The sequence below is a fragment of the Giraffa tippelskirchi genome, chromosome 5 (genome assembly GCF_054371585.1).
Source record: "Giraffa tippelskirchi isolate mGirTip1 chromosome 5, T2T-mGirTip1v1.2.pri, whole genome shotgun sequence".
Lineage (NCBI taxonomy): Eukaryota > Metazoa > Chordata > Mammalia > Artiodactyla > Giraffidae > Giraffa > Giraffa tippelskirchi.
In genome coordinates this window covers 42,701,987-42,721,963 of record NC_137279.1, presented here as the reverse complement: position 1 = coordinate 42,721,963, position 19,977 = coordinate 42,701,987, and positions in this window count along the sequence as shown.

Below are 19,977 nucleotides of genomic sequence, written 5' to 3'. Positions count from 1 at the left end.
GCTACTCTTTCTTGTAGTGCACAGGCTTCTCATTCACTCTTGCAGACCATGGACTCTAGGGTGCGTGGGCTTCAGTAGTTGTGACATATGGGCTCAGTTGTTGCAGTTCCCAGGCTCTAGAACACAGGCTCAATGATTGTGGCACACAGACTTAGTTGCTCTGGGGCATGTGGGACCTTCCCAGACCAGGGATCGAATCTGTGTCTCCTGCGTTGCAGGCAGATTCTTTACCACTGAGCCAGCAGGGAAGCCCAGCAGACAGATTCTGTATCACCGAGCCTGCATTGCCCATGTCCTGCCTTCAGGATGGAGGCATATACTTCCCTGAGCTGCTGGGAATTTTGGCTGCTGATGGTTCACAGCTGAGTACCCTCTCAGGCATTGCCCCTGGTAGAAGAAAAATCCTTGCCCGAGGTTTTATCCCCTCTACAATTGTAGCCCAATGGCTGGTCAGTACAGTAGTACAAAGACGTGGGCCCCTTACCTCAATTCAGGACAACTCTGAAAGCAATCCTCAGCTCCAAAACACTGTGTAGGTCTAGCTGACCTACACAGCTGGTTGATGCCGCAACCTTGGCTGATATCACATCAAGATTCAACTTCTCCTTTTAACCAACTCTATTTTCCTTACCTGGAGAAGGCAATGGCACCCCACTCCAGTACTCTTGCTTGGAAAATCCCATGGATGGAGGAGCCTGGTAGGCTACAGTCCATGGGGTCGCTAAGAGTCGGATATGACTGAGCGACTTCCCTTTCACTTTTCCCTTTCATGCACTGGAGAAGGAAATGGCAACCCACTCCAGTATTCTTGCCTGGAGAATCCCAGGGACGGCGAAGCCAGGTGGGCTGCCGTCTATGGGGTCGCACAGAGTCGGACACGACTGAAGCGACTTAGCAGCAGCAGCAGCAGCATTTTCCTTACCCACCAACAGGTGTCTTAGCCAAAAGCATTTGTCAATAGATCTGCCAGCAAATTCTGTTTCCTGGGGAGCCCAACCCATAAAGATACTCATTGTAGGGTTTAAATAATATTTGTGGAAAGCTGAATGAACCCTGGAAGGGGACAAAGCTGCCAGCAAAAGCAATTTAATTTAATATAAACATCTCTCAAGAGATGAGAAAGAATGGAGACCATGGCCCTTTTCCATAATTTTATAGGGAAACATTTCCTAAGATACAAGACAGCCTCCAATTAATGCTGCTGTCATAATTTCTTCAAAAGAAGACTTTTAAAAGATTGCTGCAGGGCACAGTAAACAAAAAAAAATCCAAAGTGGTCATAGACACATAGCCATTCATCAAAAAACTTAAAAAAATAATGCTTTAAAAGTAATGATATTTTGCCACGTGTAAAATCCAATACACCTAAAAATTTTCAATTGGACATTGTTATCATTAATTTTCATCTGGCCAAATTAATCAAACGGAGAGAAAGCAATCTTATTTTCATGTTTATTGGTGTCTATCAGGCCAAGTTCAAATCATATTAGTGTAACTGTATCAGGAACTTGTGAATTAAATTACCCTCTGGATGTTGTATATGTAATCATTAAGTCCATCACCCTGGCAGATGGAAAATGCTTGCTTCACAGCCAAAACACTGGTAAAGTCAGACTTCTTGTTGCTTTTCAAGAGCCTGTGTAAATAACAGAACTTGGTCTCTTGGTTGAGATTTCTATTTTGTTCATTATTTTCTTTCAGAAAGCAATCATTCATACGTCAGAGATGTGCCATTTATGCTGCCAGGTCATTTCTAATTGAGACACAGATGGAGAAGAAGACCACCCTCACCCTTAGTACAATAGTGCATGGACTTCAAATCAGATCTCTCATTTGTTACCATCATTCTAGGCTAAGTGAGCAGCAGAACCGCCTGTTGTTTCTGTTGTTTAGTTGATCAGTCATGTCTGACTTTACAACCCCATGAACTGTAGCCTGCCAGGCTCTTCTGTCCATGGGATTCTCCAGGTAAGAATAATGGAGTGGGTTGCCATTTTCTTCTCATGGGGATCTTCCCACCCAGAGATTGAATCCTCCTCTCCTGCATTGACAGGCAGGTTCTTTCTTTACCACTGAGCCACCAAGGAAGCCAAGACCTGCCTGGAAATGGTCAATTTGGAGTTTTTAAAAGATTTCAGGACATTTATCTCAATAGAGTTGACTAACAAAATTTGTAATAGCTGCCACTGTTTAATAGCCAGGCAAGGTCTCTAGGTTCTAGGCACTTTGCAGTCATTATCTTGAATCTTCATGAGCGTCAGTTATGTAGGGAAGTATTTTTGCCTAGAGAATCCTGTGGACAGAGGAGCCTAGTGGGCCGCTGTCCATAGGGTTGAACAGAGTCTGACACGACTGAAGCGACTTAGCAACAGCAGCATACTTAGTTATGTTTTACAAATGACAAAACAAATTCAGGAAAGTAGATAGATTACCTAAGATTGTGTAATGATTAAGATAGCAGACCGGAATTCAAACACAAGACTAACAAGCATTCAGGACATTCTGCTCCTTTATTTTAGTAAGTAATTTCAACTTGATAAAAACAAAATTAAAGCAGGGATCCAAAAAATGGGTAAGATTTAAACCACCACATGTCTTGAAGATATGAGCTAATTCCTAGTGATATCTCTACCCATGTTTTAGGAGTCCACTCGAATTAAAAAGAACCGTACAGGGTCTAAAAAAATGAAAACAGGTATACATACTCACACATACACAAAGAAGGTCCACAAGGGAATTTGTCTGCTTTAAACCTGGCCACAAAGGGAGAGGGGAAAATGTATTATTCCCTGAGAATTTTTAACTGAATATTGGCTCTCTTGAAGATTTCAAGCTAAATTCATATTACCTGTTCAATAAAAAGAATCTGCAAGTTAAAACTTTACTTTTAGATGGTAGTCCATAGCCCCCTATCATCTAGCTAAAGAAGAGTCTTTATGGAAGAATACAGCTTCACCAGGACCCTTTACCACATAAAGTTAAATAAAATAAGAATGTACTCAAAAATCATGGGAAAAACAGGGTATCATGGATGAGAGCCTGCAGAAGCAAGTAGGTTTTAGAATTATATTCATGAGAATTTCAGATTTGGGATTTATTAGTTGTGGCATATAAAGTGTGTATACTTAATACGTTTACATTTTTTAAGTGCCAAAAATCTGAGCAAGAAATAATAGATGACTAAAATGACAAAGGAGAGTCAAATAAGATCACAAATAACCCCTATAAAAGAAATGTACTTGAAACATATAGAGTCACTGGGGAGGCTGACCAGCAGAGCAGAATGAATCTTGGATTGAAATTTCAGGTTATCACTCCCTAGCTGGGTGACTGTGGACAAAATACCTAACTTCTCTAAGCCTCTGTTTCCTCTGATGTAAATAGGACTATTTACAGCAGTGACCTCACAGGGTTGTCATGAAGATCAAAAGAATTAAGTTATGTACAAGTGCTGAGCACATTGCCTAGAACAGAGTCATCACTCAATCAACGAAGCTGTTACTATCATTATCAGTTCTCCTGGTATCAACATCTTGCCACTGTATGTCAGTCTTTTTCATATTCCACAGCTGTCCTGTGCTTTAAGATGAACAGTTAGTGAGCAAGAAGAATCAAGTCACTGGCCAATGGGGAAACTGAGACCTAAAACAAATTATACTACTTTAAACTGGACTAGATTTGGTGTCCACCCATTTCATTTGCTCTTTTTTCCACTTTCAGAATATGAAACAGACATATCTATATGGATAGCATTAGTTGTACAAGCTGTAGGGTTAATAATCCATCAACAAATCTACTATGGGAATTCCCTAGTGGTCCAGTGGTTAGGGCTCAAGGCCTGGGTTCCATTCATAGTCTGGGAAGTAACCTCCTGCAAGTCATGTGGTGCAGCCAAAAAGAAAAGAAATTCCAGTATGCAAGTTTGTGCCTATTTCACCCCTGAGCTTGGCTCCAGGGTTGCATGCATGCTAAGTCACATTAGTCATGTTAGACTCTCTGCAACTCCATGGACTGTAGCCCATCAGGCTCCTCTGTTCATGGGATTCTCCAGGCAAGGATACTGGAGCAGTTGCCATTTCCTTCTCTAAGGGATATTCCCGACCCAAGGATTGAACCTGTGTCTCCTGCAGCTCCTGTATTGGCAAGCAGATCTTTTACCACTGAGCCACCTGGGAAGCCCTTAAATAGTGTAAACTTCTACAAAACATCTTCACACATCATTTATTATCATGAAAAATTTCTGAAATCAGTAATAACCCCATTTATAGATAAGAAAATAAGGCTCAGGCAGCTCAGATGAATCATCCAGTCCATAAATCTGTGGCAGACCTGAGATTTGGTTTGAGATTCAGGGGCTTCCTTGGTGGCTCAGCAGTAAAGAGTCTGCCTGCAGTGCAGGAGACATGGATTTGATCCCTGGGTTGAGATGATCCCCCGGAGGAGGGCATGGCAACCCATTCCAGTATTCTTGCCTGGAGAATCCCATGGACAGAGGAGCTTGATAGGATCAATCCATAGGGTCTCAAAGAGTCAGACACAACTGAAGCGACTTAGCACACACACACACATGCACACATGCGCGCGCGCACACACACACACACACACACATGAGGTTCAGACCTGAGAGTCAGACCTGAGTACACAAGACTGTTACAACTTAAGATGGATCCACGCAAGGTAGACTGTCAGTTGCTACATAGAACAGGGTAGAGGGGAATCATCGTGGGAAGACAAGAGTCACTGGAGGAAGAGAGTCTAAGGATGAAAACAGCAGGGAAGAGGTGCCCAGAGGCTACTTCTGCGGGAAGCAGTGTGGGTGTGTCTGTGTTGAGGAAGGGGTAGTTTTCTAGGGCCCCAGCTCTGCCGAGTCATCTCAGAGTCTCTGTCTCACATGTTGTGCAACAGTGATAATGCCTATCCAGTCCCTCAGAGCTGTTGTGACAGCTGAAGGGATAATGTAAAAGGAGTTTGAAAGTTGCAAAGCGCTTTACAAATAATGAGCCTTATTATCCCAACTTTAGATGAGACGAGCTTGAGATTCAGAGTCTTGAAAGCCTTGCCCAGGATCACATAAAAAGACCCAACAAGACCTAGGTGTCAGCACCAAACTCCTGAATGACCCACCAGCACTGTGGACTCTGAGCACTTGGACCCTCAGCCAACATTTGGAGAGACACCAGTTGCTGAGTTTCTCTATCCAGGAGGATTTGCTGCTTTCTGGGAACTTAAAGACATAAGCTAACTAAAGAAGGAAATGTACCTGCACATTCTGGTCAGGGCTTCCCAGGTGGCGCTAGTGGTAAAGAACCCACTTGCCAATGCAGGAGATAAGAGACACAGGTTTGATCCTTGGGTTGGGAAGATCCCCTGGAGGAGGGCATGGCAACCCACTCCAGTATTCTTGCCTGGAGAATCCCATGGACAGAGGAGCTTGGCGAGTACAGTTCATAGGGCTGTAAAGAGTTGGATACAACTGAAGCGACTTAGCACTGCACTGCATTCATTGGTCTGAGCAAGGTGGATGAGGGAGTTTCTCAGTGTTGTAGCTTCAGGATCCCTATTCTGTGCAGAGGTCAGGCTCAGGTACCTTCCCTGTCCCACTTGCAAAAAAAGTTACCTCTGATGTGCAGCTTCAAGCAGGGATTCTCAAACTTGTCTATGGTAAAGCCCATGGACTCTTCTCAATAATGTTATCAAATAAACAAATTTCATTGGACTACAAAAGAGACAAATTATGTTGAAATGCACTTATCAAAATATTAAAGCATTTGTTGTGTGTGTGTTCAGTTGTTCAGTCATGTCTGACTCTTTGTGACCCCACGGACTGTAGCCGGCCAGGCTCCTCTGTCCATGGGATTTTTCCAGGGAAGAATGTGGAGTGGGTTGCCATTTCCTCCTCCAGGGGATCTTTCCAACCCAGGGATCAAACCAGCATCTCATGCTTTGGCAAGCAGATTCTTTACCACTGAGCCAATCGGGAAGTACATATTTGCTATACAGTAATATTTATTTGCTTTTTTATGGAAATATCAGGTAGGAGATTAAGCAATGGGCCTAATAACTACTTCAATTTCTAAGTAGAGATACACACAAATGACATTCAAAATATTTGTCAAATCTGTAAAATAATATTTTAAAATATTCAATTTCTATTGATGACAAAGTCATAGATATGAATAAATACGACGGTAGTTTGTTGGCAATATTTGTCATTGAAAAACATGTTACATTTCAATTAGAGATTAATGAAACAAAAATGTCATCTTTTTCATATATAAATCTTTGTACACCTTCCTTTTTCCACCCTAGAATTAGATCCATGAATCCTTTGGGACCCAAGATTAAGAATTCCTGGTTTAGAGGAAATTAAAGAAGGTTTTTGAGTGGAAGGCAATACACTGTGAAGGAAATAACATTTATGATTGCATTTAATGTTTTTTTTCTTTTATTAGTAATATATTTACCATGTTCAACTATACTTCATTGCAGATGTTAATTACATTAATTTTTTTTTAGTTATTTAGTTGCTAAGTCATGTCCAACACTTTGCAACCCCTTGGACTGTACCCACCAGGCTCCTCTGTCCATGGGATCCTCCAAGCAAGAATACTGGAGTGGGTTGCCATTTCCTCTTCCAGGGGATCCTCCTCCAACCCAGAGGTTGAACCCAGTTCTCTTCATTGCAGGCAGATTCTTTATCACTGCACCACCGGGGAAGCCCTAATTATATCAATATTAATTAATTATTTCTCACCATAAACAGTAGTAAAATAAATGGCAGGACAATTAAGATGTAAAATGTATGCTTTTAGCTCATAAATTCATCGTAAACTGTTATACTAATGAACTTGCACTCTGGGCTTCAGCTTTCCCAAATCATAGATGATCAAAGTAATAGTAGCAAAGAGTATAATGTAAGGGTCAAGAGTATGATATCTGGAGTCTGAAATAAATTGGTTCTAGCACTAGTGTGCACTAGCTGGATGGTTAAGGGCAAATTACTTGACCTCTCTATTTTGTTTTAATTATATAAAGTAGGAGTTAATGATTTAAATTTTGAGAGCTGTTAAAGAATCAGATGAGACTATATGCATATATATATATGTATTGTATATATATATATATGTATTATATATATGGCATTTGCCACTGCATCTAACACATACTAAGTGCCTAACTAGAGGTTGCTATCACTGCAGCTATGGTTATTGTTATTTGTGATCCCTGGGCATTTTGGCAATCAAATGAAAGCCAATATGCCTGACATACAATTATGACAAACTATAGGCTCCTTCTCAGAAGAATCCTCAAGTAGACTTAGAGGTGATGAGAAAGAATCAAAACCTGTCCCATGCTTGGGGACCATCATCCTTAGCTAGAAAAGCCACAGAGAGCAGTTCTTGGGTGATCAGAGAGGCTTCACCGTTGGTGTATCTGGAAAAATGGGTTTTGTTTGCCTTGGTGAGTTTATCACTCTTTCAGAGCACTCTCAGATTTCTGTTGCCCCCTCTCCTAGAATCCAGGGTCTCTGGTGTCCAGCCTTCTCTCCCTAGCACTCCCCTATGTATCTCATGTGAGACAAGAAAGGGAGGGAATTTGTACTGACTGGGCCTCTTCTATGTGCTGTACTATTTTGTTCTCCTTAGGTGATAAGTGGTCCCAAGCTTGGGAGCTTTTTACATTTTCTGTGCTTCATTCTTTCAAAGCCCTATTTTTGAGGTCCACATCTGCCTGATTTTAACCAATCAATAATGCTTAGTGTTCAGGATGACTTAGCTTCCAATTTGCTGCATAAAATTTATCTCAACAGAAGCTTTTAATACAAACACTGAGATGGTGTAAGGCTATACACATGGACTCATGTAGACATGCGTTGCATCTTGGATGTGCTGTATCCTTGCTGTGTCACCTTGGGTGAGACAGGAACCTTTCTGAAACTATTTTTTTCTTGCAAACTAAGAATGATAGGAATATTAACAGTTTTGTTAAAATTATGAGATGAGACTGTTTATAAACAACTTACAACACAATGCATTCATGCACATGTAGTCACTTCAGTCATGCTCGACTCTTTGCGACCCTGTGGACTGCGGCCTGCCAGGCTCTTCTGTCCTTGGAATTCTCCAGGCAAGAATACTGGAGTGGTTGCTATTTCCTCCTCGAGGGAATCTTCTTGATTGCATCTCCTGCACTGCAGGCAGATTCCTTACCGCTGAGCCACTGGGGAAGCCCCACAAACTATAGATATTTTAAATGATAATTACTGTTAATAAACATAACAGGACTTTCAGCTTATTGGAAGACATTTGATGTGAGACTGGAAGAACTTTCAGATGCTTCTTATCGCCTTATGTGGGAAGCTACTTGCTTTGTCAATGAGTGACATTTCTCTCACACAGAACAGGTAAACACACTGTTTACCTACTTGAACTATTCATGTTCAGTCTTTTCATGAACACAGCACTTATAAGGAAAATTTTACCCAACTGATCCTCAGTTTGTAAGGGAGACAATATCTAAAACACAAAAATATATCTATCCTGGTAATGTTTCACCTCTTGTTCTTAAAATATCAAATATCTGGGCCCCCTGCAACAAGAACAGAAATCAAAGTAAGACCAGCACGCAGACTCAAGAGTAATTGAGTACTTCCAGGCTTTTGAGGCGGTCAGTGCAGCCTCTGGGTCCTCCTTAAAGTTTGGGGCTCTTCAGCCACGAAATCCAAATTACTCTTCTGGATGCTCGCCCAGAGCAAAGCTCTGGCTTCAAATTCTCTGGACAGCAGCCACGGTAAAGACATTTACTACTGCCAGCATGTACAGGAGAAACATGGAAAATACTGCTCAGGCAAGAACACAGTTGAGCGTTTCTAGGATACCTCAGCCGGGAGAAAGCTTTGTCACCAGCTTCTCAGGACAGAGAAACCAAGCCCTCTGCTTCCTGCTTGGCTAATACTGGAGTGAGTAGCCATTCCCTTCTCCAGGGGATCCTCCCTGCCCAGGGATCTATCCCGGGTCTCCCACATTGCGGCCAGATTCTTTACCATCTGAGCCACCAGGGAAGCCCTTAATCATCCCTAGTATAACAGAATGGAAAAGAACATCAAGGGATTGAAGCCAAGTCTGGGAGAAGCACAGTTCGTGACTGAGTGGAGTTTTCATCCTCATTTCTTTCCTGCGTGGCTCATGTTTTTTCTATATGCTTAGGTAAAGCATGGTATAGAGAACCAAGTGTGCCTTTGGTAATGTCCTATTCTACACTGCATATAACTCCCCCCCCCCTTTTTAATGCTTTTGGATACTAGGCACAGAGCTTTGATCTAATGAAATACTTTTCTCAAGTCATGGCACATTATGTTTGATCCCACAAGGTCCATTTCTTATTTTTAGTTTTCCCTGCATCTCCCACTTCCCATTACTATTCTTTACCACTGAGACGGCACCTCCTTTGTGATGTTTAATATATGTTTTTGATATGTCTATATCAGCAGAAAATATGTGGTGATGTTTTGTATATGTATGTGCTTTCAGCTTCCATAAGAGTGTCTTATTGTATTTCTTACCTTTTTCCTCAATGCTTTATTCTTATGTATGTTGTTGTTGTTCAGTCACTAAGTTTTGTCCAACTCTTTGCAACCCCATGGACTATAGCCCAGCAGGCTCCTCTATCCATGGGCTTTCCCAAGCAAGAATACTGGAGCAGGTTGCCATTTCCTTCTCCAGGGGATCTTCTCGGACCAGGAATTGAACTCGTGTCTCCTGCAATCGCAGGCGGATTCTTTACCAATGAGCCACCAGGGAATCCCATTCTAAATTCTCATTAGTTAATTGTTTCTGACAGCTGCATAATATTCTGTCTGATGATGAAGAGCTAGTTCCTGCTACAAATAACGGTGCTGTGGACATTTTTCTACATAGTGCCTCATGGGCTGGTGTGCGAATTTCCCAGACATGTTCTCAGGAGAGAGACTGCTATATTGTAGGATACGCAGGCTTTCTAATTCCCCTCAGAGCTGCAAGATTACTTTGCAAGAAAACTTCACTAGTTCCCACTCCCACCAACTAGGCATGTGGATTCCTGTTTCCCCCAACTTGCTGACAACTTGGAGTCCTCTAATATTATTTTTTTCTATTGAGTGGGTATTAAATGATATAATATTGTTGTTTTCACTGTTATATTTCTTATGATAGGTGAGGGTGAAAATCTCATTAACTTAAATCACCCAGGTTTCTCCTTTTGAGCACTCTATTCATCTCTTTTACTCATTTTCTGTTTTTTCAATGATTAATAGGAATTCTTTTTATAATTAATCCCATTGATTTTAAACTTTGCAAGTTCTTCTCTAAGTATAGTACATATTTGTTGACACTGCCTTTTAGGCCCACATTCAATATAAATCTTTAATATAGTCTTTAATGCATAATCTTTAACATAGTTTATTTATATTTAGTCAGGTCCAACAATTTTCTACCTTAGAGTTTGTGTTTATAGAGTCTTGTTTAAAAAAAATATTTTTCCACCTTAAGATCATCATTTTCTCCTACTAACTTTAAAGTTTCACCTTTTACATTTTGGGCTTTAACCATCAGTAGTTCATAGAATACATGGCCCAAAATAAGAATGTAAAAATTGACTTCTCATAAGTGAGCCAATGGAGAAGGAAATGGCAACCCATTCCAGTATTCTTGCCTAGAGAATCCTGCGGACAGAGGAGCCTGGTGGACTTGCCGTCTATGGGGTCGCACACAGTCGGACATGACTGAAGCGACTTAGCAGCAGCAGCAGCAAGTGAGCCAGCTCTCTTAATACCATCTACTAAACAATGTATCTATTCCCCATCTCTATTATTTTCTATTTCTTCACACATGTGCCCTGTTCCTGGGCATTCTTATCTATTTCATATTTTATTTGTTTACTGCCTGTGCTGGTGTATACTATTCTCTCTTCAGTCTTTGTGTATGAGTGTGTGTGTGTGTGTGTGTGTGTGTGTGTGTGTGTGTACACAAAACGGCAAACTCTTTGTGAAAACTAGTTCAATATAGACTTTAGAAACAATTTGTCAAGTTTCTCAAAAATTTCAGGTGAAGTTTACATTGGAAGACATTAAATATTAATTTAGCAGAGAACTGACAAATTTATAATATCAACTAATAATACTTATTCATTCACTCATTTATGTCTTATTCTATGTCTCTTAATACAATTTGGAAAATGTAGCCATAATTTTTGTGTATTCCTAGTTATTTCTATTCCTGGAAAGTTTAGGGATTCTTGAAACTATGAATGCCATTTTGATTTTTATTACAGTTTCTTGTTGGTTATTCATAGTGTAAATTGAATTTGTATCTGGCAGCTTTGCTGAACAGTTACTAGTTTAGTGATTTTTAACATGTAGCCGACTCCTTTTTTTAGATGGTACCCGGAAGCCAGATACCTCTTTGCATTTTTTATCACTAAATCTCCTTAAGCCTTTTCCAAGATGTGAGTGCATGCTAAGTTGCTTCAGTCTATGCCTGACTCTTTGTGACCCCATGGACTGTAGCCCACCGGGTTTCTCTGTCCGTGGGGATTTTCCAGGCAAGAGTACTGCAGTGGGTTGCCATTTACTCCTGCAAAGGATTTTCCTGACCCAGGGATCGAACGTGCATCTCTTAAGTCTCCTGTATTGGAAGGCAGGGTCTTTACCACTGAGCCAGCTGGGAAGCCCGCTGGCCCTATGATAGAAATTCTGGCTATCATTTTTTATCATTTATTATGTCTGATACTAACCTAAGCACTTTACATGTATTGTCTTACTTGGTCCTTACAAAAATCCTTCTTGATTTTATTTTTATCCATGGTCTACAAATGAAGAAATGGAAGCTAAGACAGAAAGTCATCTCAGGTCACACAGCCAGTAAGACTGAGACAAACTAGGTAACTTTGACTTTAAAATCAACATTGTCCACTCTGGTGCTGTTTTAAATTTGGGTCTAAGACTTGTTAACAGTTAGCTAGGTACGGTCTATATTATTCAACTACATACACACTTTCAATAAAATGTGTATAGTTTTTATAATTTTACCTATGTTATATTTGTTGTGATTATATTTATTTAACCCTAACTTGATAGAATCAGATATGACTTGGCAACTAAACAACAAAATTTGATATAATTTCTAACATAATTATAATAAATACATTTGTATTAACTGTAATAATGAAAAATAAAAAAATTGCCTTTAATAATAAATGCAAAATTGGGAGGTGGCTTGCCTTTGGCATGTCTTTGTTTTTTGATCTACTCTTCTGGTAATTACTTTTACTGTGTTTTATAAAACTATCAGTTGAAGACATTAAAAAAAAAACTGATTTTTACCACTGAATTGTTTGAGAAGCTCTAATATAGAGGATGTGTCCTTTCTCTATAAAGGTGTCTCTTGCTGGCTTAAGTGACTGAAGATGCAAATAGGATGGAACAAAAGTTATAAACCAGTCTATATTTGAGTGCCTAGTTGTCCCAATCATTTAGTGTATTTATTTTTTCAAATGTTATTATTTTTTTTTAATTTGGCTGCACCAGGTTTTCGTTGCAATATTAAGGATCTTCTGTCTTCACTGCAGTTGTGGCATGTGGAATCACATGCAGGATCTTCAGTTTCGGCATACGAACTCTTAGCTGAGACCTATGGGGTTTAGTTCCCTGTCCACGGATCCAACCTGCTCTCTACTCCTCCCCCCACATTAGTAGCACGGAGTCTTAGCCACTGGACCACCAGGGAAGTTCCATCTCAATCATTTTAATTGGGTGATTTGCATTTCTGAGATGCTCCAACCTATTGAGAGCCATCCTGAGAAAGCCTTTTCTTACAGTGAAATTGTTATACTATTGCAACCAGCCCTCTCTGATACTTCAGTCTCAGTGTCCTTTGAATCTACAAGGCAAGAATCTACTGCTGGCTCTGGAAATAGTCAAGCAATGCCTGAGTTCCAAGCTGGGGCAAAGTCTTTTATTATAACAGGAAACTACCAACTTTTAGGTTCAAATCTTCCTCACTTAGAAAAAGAAAATTAGGAGTTTGAGCATGACAGTATCTGGAGGTTAATTATGCAATTGTTGACAATGAAGCATGCTGTCTTATTTAAAATACTAAATACAATGTTTAAACACAGATTGAAGTATTTAAGCAATCAGCACAGGTGAGCTTGCATAATAAAAATGAAATACATCAATGCATCTGTGAAGGAATGTATAATATCTGTAGAGAACTATAGAATAAGAAAAAAATTTTTAAGATCAAATCACATTAGTTAGAAAAAGTTGTGTAGGATAGTCTTCTGACAAATCATTCAAAATGATAGGCAGTTCAATTAATTTACAATCTGGTTGCTTTTAAAAAAAGTATCTGTCTGTGTTTTTCAGTGCATAATGTTATCATGTTTCAAGCATAATAATTAGTAGAACTAGCAGAAGTAGTATGACTTTTACATTTAGATTTTAACTTTCTTGTATGTACAAAGATTTTTATAGCAATGCTATTTTGCTCATGGAAAAAAATGGGAAAAAATCCAAATATTGAACAATAAGAGAATTTTTGACAAGCCACCTCTGTAAGTACAATGAAATATTTATTGCATAATCTTTAAAAATAAGTAAGCAGAGTATATCAGTTTAGTATATATAACAAAGGCTTTACAAGAGACTATTCAGTGTAAACCACAAAATTGAAAGATGATATACATATACAAACTATAATGGCATAAAAGTTTATTCATGAGTTCAGTAAAAGAATTGAAATTTAGCTGGATGGAATTCATTGTGTTTTTCATCTATAAGTTTATGACAAAAATATTTTTACCAATAAAAATGTGTTGCAATTTTTAAAAATTACATGAGAGGCGGGGCTAATATGGTGGAGGAATAGGACGGAGAGACCACTCTCTCCCCCACAAATTTATCAAAAGAACATCTGAACACTGAGCAAACTTCACAAAACAACTTCTGAACGCTGGCAGAGGACATCAGGCATCCAGAAAAACAGCCCATTATCTTCGAAAGGAGGTAGGACAAAACATAAAAGATAAAAGAGAGACAAAGATAAAAGAGAGACAAAAGAGTTAGGGACGGAGACCCATCCCGGGGTGGGAGTCGTAAAAGAGGAGAAGTTTCCAAACACCAGGAAACCCTCTCCCTGGCAGGTTTGGGGGAAGATTTCGAATCTCGGAGGGCAACATAACCGGGAGGAAAAATTAAAAAAATAAAACCTGCAGATTACGTGCCTAAAGGCAACTCCCAGCAAAGAACCCCAGATGCTTGCATCCTCCACCAGCAAGTGGGGGCTGAACGGAGAGGAGCGGGTGGCACTGCTTAGGGTAAGGACAGGGCCCAAATGCCCTGAGGGCAATCTGATAGAGCTAACGTGAGATAGCAACCTAAACTGTGGGACGGCCAGAGGGAGAGAACTATCCCAGGAAAAGCCCAAATCTAAGGCACTGCCGGCCTGCTCACAGAACAAAGGACTGAGCAATACCAGAGGAGAGCTAGCCAGCTGCGGACCGCCCCATCCCCCGCTGGACGCAGCGGGCAGGCGGGGCAAGCCAGAGCCGGAAAGGGGCAGACTTGGCCCCAGAGAGGGCACCCCCTACCAAACTGCAAACAGGCTTCCAGCTTCTAAGCAAAGACTGCCTGAGATTCTGGAGTGTTGACATCCGCCGGGAGGATCGCGGCCAGAGACCAGCTCCCCAGAACTGACACAAGACACACTGGAGCCGGGAGTGCCCAGAAACCGAGATGGGGACCAGGGAGGTGATAAGTCGAACCTCCCCAACAGGGGAGAGTCGGGTCGCCAAACACCTGGCTGCCTGAGCTGCTCCGACCAGGGATTGGCACAAACCGCGGGCCCAAACGAGTCTGTGCCTTTGTGGAGTACCTGGGAACCTGAACCTGAGCAGCTTAGACCTGGGAAGTGCACGCATCTCAGGGCCCACTCCCCGGCAGAGTAACCTGAAGCCTGAGCAGGGCAGATTGGGAAAGCATACACGCCGTGAGCGGGGGCAGACCCAGTGCAGCTGAGACACTGCAAGCTCTCCACACACATGTCAGTGATATTGGTTTGCAGTGTTCCTCCCTCCCCACAGCACGACTGAACAAGTGAACCTAAAGAGACAGCCTTTGCCCCTTTATGGCAGGGCGGAAATTAGACACTGAAAAGACCTGCAAACTGAAGCCAAATAAACAGAGGGAACTGCTTTGGAAGTGACAGGTCAACAGATTAAGATCCCTGTAGTTAACACCGACTACATTGAAAGGGGCCTATAGATCCTGAAAAGTATAAGCAGGAACAAGGATCTATCTGAAACTGAACTGACCCCACACTGCTCACAACAGCTCCAGAGAAAGTCCTGGATATATTTTTACTATTATCATTTTTTTTTAATTTTTTTTCTTTTTTCTTTAAGTCCTCTATTACAACATTAATTTTCATTTTTATACCCCACTATTACCTTGCAAAAAAAAAAAACCCTATTTTTAAAGCAAACTGCATACATATATCTTATACTTTTTGTGATTTTTTTATATTGTATTTTTTTTTAAGTGTCTAACCTCTACTCTAGATTTTTAATCTTTGTTTTACATATTTGATATCAATTTTGTACATTTAAGAACCCAATCTTTAGTACCGATTTTTACTCAGGAGTGTGATTACTGGCTTGATTACTCTCTCCCCCTATTGACTCTCTTTCTTCTCCCCCAGGGAACCTCTATCTCTCCCCCTCCTCCTTCTCTTCTCAACCCAATTATGTGAATCTATGAGGGTGTTCTGGGCACCAGAGAACACTTTGGGAACAGAATACTGCCCAGATCTCTCTCTCCACTCTTGACTCCCCCCTTTATACTCATGCTCACCTCTATCTCCTTCCTCCCTCCTCTCGATGTATCTCTGTGAACCTCTCTGAGGGTTCCAGACTGTGGAGAGCACAGAGGGAAGTGCTTACTGGCTAGACTGCTCTCTCCACGTTTGAGTCCCCCTCTTCTCCTCCTGGTCACCTCTATCTCCCTCCTCCCTCTACACCTCTCCATGTAACTCGGTGAACTTCTCTGGGTATCCCTCACTGTGGAGAATCTTTTCATCATTAGCCTAGAAGTTTTATTATCAGTGCTGTATGAATGGAGAAGTCTTGAGGCTACTGCAAGAATAAGACTGAAAACCAGAAGCAGGAGGCTTAAGCCCAAAACTTGAGGACATCAGAGAACTCCTGACTCCAGGAAACATTAATTAATAAGAGATCATGCAAAAGCCTCCATACGTACACTGAAACCAAGCTCCACCCAAGAGCCAATAAGTTCCAGAGCAAGACATACCACACAAATTCTCCAGCAACACAGGAACATAGTCCTGAGCATCAACATACAGGCTGACCAGAGGCACACCAAATCCATAGACATCTCAAAACTCAATACTGGACACTCCATTGCACTCCAGAGAGAAGAAATCCAGCTCCACCCACCAGAACACCGACACAAGCTTCCCCAACCAGGAAACCTTGACAAGCCACCTGTCCAACCCCAACCACAGTGAGGAACCTCCACAATAAAGAGGAACTTCAAACTACCATAATATAGAAAGGCCACCCCAAACACAGCAATCTAAACAAGATGAAAAGGCAGAGATACTCAGAAAGTAAAGGAAAATGATAAATGCCCACCAAACCAAACAAAAGAGGAGGAGTTAGGGAATCTATCTGAAAAAGAATTTAGAATAATGATAATAAAAATGATCCAACATCTTGAAAACAAAATGGAGTTACAGATAAATAGCCTGGAGACAAGGATTGAGAAGATGCAATAAATGTTTAACAAGGAACTAGAAGAAATAAAAAAGAGTCAATATATAGTGAATAATGAAATAAAGGAGATAAAAGACACTCTGGAGGGAACCAACAGTAGAATAACGGAGGCAGAAGATAGGATAAGTGAGGTAGAAGATAGAATGGTGGAAATAAATGAAGCAGAGAGGAAAAAAGAAAAAAGAATCAAAAGAAATGAGGAAAACCTCAGGGACCTCTGGGACAATAAGAAATGCCCCAACATTCGAATCATAGGAGTCCCAGAAGAAGAAGATAAAAGGAAAGGCCATGAAAAAATACTCGAGGAGATAATAGTTGAAAATTTCCCTAAAATGGGGAAGGAAACAGTCACAGAAGTCCAAGAAACTCAGAGAGTCCCAAACAGGATAAACCCAAGGCGAAACACCCCAAGACACATATTAATCAAATTAACAAAGATCAAACACAAAGAACAAATATTAAAAGCAGCAAAGGAAAAACAACAAATAACACACAAGGGGATCCCCATAAAGATAACAGCTGATCTTTCAATAGAAACTCTTCAGGCTAGAAGGGAATGGCAGGACATACTTAAAGTAATGAAAGAGAACAATCTACAACCCAGATTACTGTACCCAGCAAGGATCTCATTCAGATATGAAGGAGAATTCCAAAGCTTTACAGACAAGCAAAAGCTGAGAGAATTCAGCACCACCAAACCAGCTCTCCAACAAATGATAAGGATCTTCTCTACAGGAAACACAGAAAGGGTGTTTAAACACGAACTCAAAACAACAAAGTAAATGGCAACAGGATCATACTTATCAATAATTACCTTAAATGTAAATGGGTTGAATGCCCCAACCAAAAGACAAAGACTGGCTGAATGGATACAAAAACAAGACCCTTATATATGCTGTCTTCAAGAGACCCACCTCAAAAGTAGGGACACATACAGACTGAAAGAGAAGGGCTGGAAAAAGATATTTCACCCAAATGGAGACAAAAAGAAAGCAGGACTCGCAATACTCATTTCAGATAAAATAGACTTTAAAATAAAGGCTGCAAAAAGAGACAAAGAAGGACACTACATAATGATCAAAGGATCAATCCAAGAAGAAGATGTAACAATTATAAATATATATGCACCCAACATAGGAGCACCACAATATGTAAGGCAAATACTAACAAGTATGAAAGGGGAAATTAACAATAACACAATAATAATGGGAGACTTTAATACCCCACTCACACATATGGATAGATCAACTAAACAGAAAATTAACAAGGAAACACAAACTTTAAATGATACAATAGGCAAGTTAGATTTAATTGATATTTACAGGACATTCCACCCCAAAACAATCAATTTCACCTTTTTTTCAAGTGCACATGGAACTTTCTCCAGGATAGATCACATCCTGGGCCATAAATCTAGCCATGGTAAATTCAAAAAAATTGAAGTCATCCCAATCATCTTCTCTGACCACAATGCAGTAAGATCAGACCTCAGTTACAGGAAAAAAAACTATTAAAAATTTCAACATATGGAAAGTAAACAACACGCTTCTGAATAACCAACAAATCACAGAAGAAATCAAAAAAGAAATAAAAATATGCATAGAAACGATTGAAAATGAATACACAACAACCCAAAACCTATGGAACACTGTAAAAACAATGCTAAGGGGAAGGTTCTTAGCAATACAGGCGTACCTCAAGAAACAAGAAAAAAATCAAATAAATAACCTAACTCTACACCTAAAGCAACTAGAGAAGGAAGAAATGAAGAAGCCCAAGGTTACTGGAAGGAAAGAAATCTTAAAAACTAGGGCAGAAATAAATGCTAAAGAAACAAAAGAGACCATAGCAAAAATCAACAAAACTAAAAGCTGGTTTTTCGAGAAGATAAACAAAATTGACAAACCATTAGCCAGACTCATCAAGAAACAAAGGGAGAAGAATCGAGTTAACAAAATTAGAAATGAAAATGGAAAGATCACAACAGACTCTACAGAAATACAAAGGATCATAAGAGACTACTACCAACAGGTATATGCCAATAAAATGGACAACCTGGAAGAAATGGACAAATTCTTAGAAAAGTATAACTTTCCAAAACTGAACCAGGAAGAAATAGAAGATCTTAACACACCCATGACAAGCACAGAAATCGAAACTGTAATCAGAAATCTTCCAGCAAACAAAAGCCTAGGACCAGGCGGCTTCACAGCTGAATTCTACCAAAAATTTAGAGAAGAGCTAACACCTATCCTACTCAAACTCTTCCAGAAAATTGTGGAAGATGGTAAACTTCCAAACTCATTCTATGAGGCCACCATCACCCTAAATCCAAAACCAGACAAAGATGCCACAAAAAAAGAAAACTACAGGCCAATATCACTGATGAACATAGATGCAAAAATCCTCAATAAAATTCTAGAAAACAGAATCCAACAACATATTAAAAAGATCATACATCATGACCAAGTGGGCTTTATCCCAGGAATGCAAGGTTTCTTTAATATCCACAAATCGATCAATGTAATACACCACATTAACAAATTGAAAGATAAAAACCATATGATTATCTCAATAGATGCAGAAAAAGCTTTGACAAAATTCAGCATCCATTTATGATAAAAACCCTCCAGAAAGCAGGAATAGAAGGAACATACCTCAACATAATAAAAGCTCTATATTGCAAACCCACAGCAAACATTATCCTCAATGGTGAAAAATTGAAAGCATTTCCCCTAAAGTCAGGAACAAGGCAAGGGTGCCCACTTTCACCACTACTATTCAACATAGTTTTGGAAGTTTTCACCACAGCAATTAGAGCTGAAAAAGAAATAAAAGGAATCCAGATGGAAAAGAAGAAGTAAAACTCTCACTGTTTGCAGATGACATGATCCTCTACATAGAAAACCCTAAAGATTCTACCAGAAAATTACTAGAGCTAATCAATGAATATAGTAAATTTGCAGGATATAAAATTAACACACAGAAATCCCTTGCATTCCTATACACCAATAATGAGAAAACAGAAAGAGAAATTAAGGAACCAATAGCATTCACTGCTGCAACGAAAAGAATAAAATACTTAGGAATATATCTACCTAAAGAAACAAAAGACTTATATATAGAAAACTATAAAACACTGATGAAAGA